Raw genomic sequence first — 4,168 nt, forward strand, 5'->3', positions numbered from 1 at the left:
AGCTCAACAAAGAGCATGATTATTGTTTTTTTCGATATTCATGGGATCGTGCACCGCGAATTTGTTCCCACGAGTCAAACAGTGACTGGTGCTTTTTATTGTGACGTTTTGAGACGTCTCAGAGAGGACATTCGTTCGAAACGACCACAACTGTGGGCAAAGAAGAATTAGGTGCTCCAAGACGACAACGCGCCAGCACACAGAGCACTCGTAACATAAGAGTTTTGTGCACGAAATAGCATGATTGTCCTTCTATACTTACCAGATTTGGCACCCTGTGACTTCTTTTTGTTCCCCAAAATGAAATTGAAGCTAAAGGGTCGGCGGTTTGACACAGTGGACGAGATTCAACGCGAAGTACAGGTGCTCAACACGCTTCAAAAAAAAAAGACTTTCAGGAAGCTATCCAAAAATGGCAGAAGCGCTGGGATCGGTGTATACAGTATTGCCTCGAAACAAGCAACAGTTTCGAGCCTCGAAATTAGCAAATTTTTATCCCCACTTCTTTGATTGAAGTCCGCCGCCGAGTGAGAGATCCGAGAAGGAGTGAGAGGTCCGTGAAACCGAAGAAGTCATAAATTTTCACGGTTGACTGAACAGTATAGCGGAAAGAAGACAGAACATATGTATTGTTTTCTCACTCTGATGCATAGCGATTCTGTCGTATTATGAAAAGTATATTCTCCGAAATTATATTATATCAATGTTTTTTTTTTTTTTAAATCTAATGGTTGACAATGATCAATAATTTCAGGTATATTTTTACCTATAATTTCAATTAATTTATATAACACAAATAAAAAAAAATTGGAGGAAAAATTATTTAAGTTTAATAAATGTATTGTTTTCTCACTCTAACACATAGCGATTTTGGAGTATTACGAAAAATATATTTTCTGAAATTATAGTGCTGGTTTTTTTTTTTTAATTTTAATGCCTAGTTAATAATTTGAATAAAGCTATTTAACAATCAAATGAAACATCATTTAAGTGTAATGTAGTATATAGAATATACAATATAATAATACTATATGAATTATACATATACAATACACAATAATAACACAACACATACATATGTAGCTGTATACTGATATTCACATAATTGTAAAAAAATAAGATGAAGTGTGACAAGTTAGGAATTAGAGCGTGATCCATTCATTTGATTCTACACTGATTCGTAACAAGCAACTCGCTCGGGATCGGCCAGTTGCTAATTTCGAGACTCGAAACTGTTGCCTGTTTCGAGGCAATATGTATTATATACATGTTCCATTCACGAATTTTTACTAGTATTAAAAAGGGAAAGCATGTTATGTTCTGTCCTCGTCTAAAGAATAACATCGCTGCTCGACCGATTACTTTATAGTTTACCGCTACCGTCGGCGCGCTCGGGAACAAAGGCAAGCCGAATAGCATACCACCCTCGAAATAAGCAACTGGCCGGTCCGAAGCGTGTTGCTTGTTTCGAGGTAATACTGTAGTTGCCCAAGGGGATTACTTTGAAAGAGATAACAGCCAAATTTGAAAAAGGTAATTGTATCTGCATATACGGGACCAGTCCGGGAACTTAATGATCGCACCTCGTAGATTATAAATGATTAACTAGATCAGAAGAAACTAAATAAATTTTAATTGTTTAATTATAAGAACTCAAAAAGGAAATAGTGCATAATTAGAGAATGTAAAATGAATCTAACAAAATGAAATTCGCTGGTTGATGCGTTACGACAAATCGCACCTACGTCTGATTCTCGTTTAAAGTTAACTACGTTTTTACAAAATTAACAAAATTAACGCGTTTATAGTCTACCGCTGCAAGGAATTCTGCCTAGGTATGATTCTCTTTCTAAGTGTATCTAAATACGCTTTTACAAAGTTAGGCCAGATTAATAATTTAATCTATACGTCTAACGCGGTTAATAATTTAATCTATACGTCTAACGCGGTGTAGTCGACTACGGAAAATACGCTCGTGACAGAACAATATTCTTTGACTGATTCAAATTCTAAAATTTGTTGAAAGCTAATGAATTTTCTCGGAACAATTACTCTTTTGTTTAATTTGACTCGACAACTAATGTATCGGAACAACTCAATTTTTATGACGGTGAAAACGCGCAAATTTATTTCGATTATGTTATCACAAACGTATTATAATTTAGTCTGATAGCGAGTGATAGACGTCAATATTACAATCAAATGCCGAAATACTTGATCACGCAATGATAGTCTTTGCAAATATAAAGTAAAGTCCGTAATGACAAAACGAAGTGAGTCTCGTAGTGACAAAATATAAAGTACAATCCGTAATGCCAAATGCGAAGTAAATCTCGAAGTAGCAAAATATAAAGTGAAGCCGGTAATGAGCGATGCGAAAGTAAGTCCCGTAGCGACAAAATATAAGTGAAATGCAGGCCCAGTGCCCTCGCTTATTTTCCCGATTTCTTCGAAATCTGCCACGTGCCCTCCGTCGACCTTGGTTTCGCGGTCATCCCTCTACGACCGAACCTCGCGATGCCGCCCGCCCTTTGCGGCCGAACCGCCGCGCCGCGCCGCCACGCCGCGCGCCGATACCGATGTCGCGCCGCACTTGCCGGTACCCGCCATCAAACGGAGCGGTCCGCGCCTTTGTACTCGTTTCTCGAAAATTACGCATCAGGAGACGTCACCGAGGAGTGCCTTTCTTTCCTGTCGAAGTGCGCACCCGGGCTCGCCGGCATTTCGCGGTGGATCAAATACTTATTAATTGGCATTTTCCTCAGAATTTCAGAGCGTGTGCCACGTGCCATTTGCCACGTGCACCACGCACGTGTACATTTCTTAGAAAAAATTAATTATCTATCGTCTTCGAGTGCGACCGATCCCGTAGACAGCTAGCCGGAGCGCGGGGCAAGCAAGCTCGCTCCGCCCGGGTTCTCACCTCTCCCGAGCGGAGTGGCCCTCGGTGTTTTGGTGAGCACCACCACTCCCGGGCGGATTGATTACCCCCGATGCTACGATGGTGTTTTTCATGCCGAGACACTCATGGTGTTCGACGAATACGGCCATAGGTTTCCCCGTGCACGTAGGGCTTCGAGGCATGGAAACTCGCCATACCTGCTGCTTTTGACCAGTCGCCCCCGAAAACCCCGCTAAATTCATTATATCTTATGTATACCTTTAAATTCTCATTTTGTTGCTCTGAAATGCCTCAGTCGACTAGTTCTATCCGTAACAACTAATTGTCCATGGCCCTTTTAGTCAGAGCGCACACTGACACCCAAAACCAGATCGCTTAATTAGGGAGCCTGCTGCTCGCTAGCTGCTAAAACAACCCAACGACATAGAGCCAGATGAACAATATACAGTTACTCACTTTACTATTCGGACACTATAATACTTTTAAGTATAATGTTTTACATCTTCCTCAATTATTAAACTATTTATTTGCAATTTTTTTACTATGTTAACTCATTTATTATAGACAACAGAAACATAAAAAATTATTTTGTTATTGCAACATATCATTACGTAATGAAGGATATACAAAACGATGTCTATTTTACACGTTACAAAAATATTCGGACACGACAAAGATCTACATTATGTACATACATTTTACCTAAAATTAAACAAAAATTCAGTATTTTGTTGGACATCCCTTATGATGAATAACTTGTCTTAAACGCTTAGCCATGTTTGAAATGATTTTTTCTAAATATTCACTAGTAACATTGTTCCATTCTTGTTGTAGTCGAATTTTTATTTCATTTTTTGAGTGTATTGCAGTTTTCCTATTTCTTCATTCTAGTTCGACCAGCAAATTTTAGATGGGGTTAAAGTTTGGAGACTGGAGAGGTGGATGCAGCATGTTTGGACAATTATATAATAAGTACTCCTGCACAATTCGCCATTTGTGTTTAGGGTCATTGTCTTGATAAAACTTAAAATGATTGCAGATTCCCATTTTCTCAGCACTTTTTAATAAATTGTTCTTCAGAATCTCTAAATATTTATTTTTATCTAGGATTTCGTCAATAAACACTAATTCACCAACTCCAACACTTGATATGCAGCCCCACCTACCACACTCCCTGCCCCGTGCTTTACGGTTGGTCTTAGATTTTTGCTGTCGAGTTATATGTATAGAAAAAAATAGCTATACAAGCTTTGCCTATGTTCGGCT

Source organism: Megachile rotundata, chromosome 15, assembly GCF_050947335.1.
Source record: "Megachile rotundata isolate GNS110a chromosome 15, iyMegRotu1, whole genome shotgun sequence".
Taxonomy (NCBI): domain Eukaryota; kingdom Metazoa; phylum Arthropoda; class Insecta; order Hymenoptera; family Megachilidae; genus Megachile; species Megachile rotundata.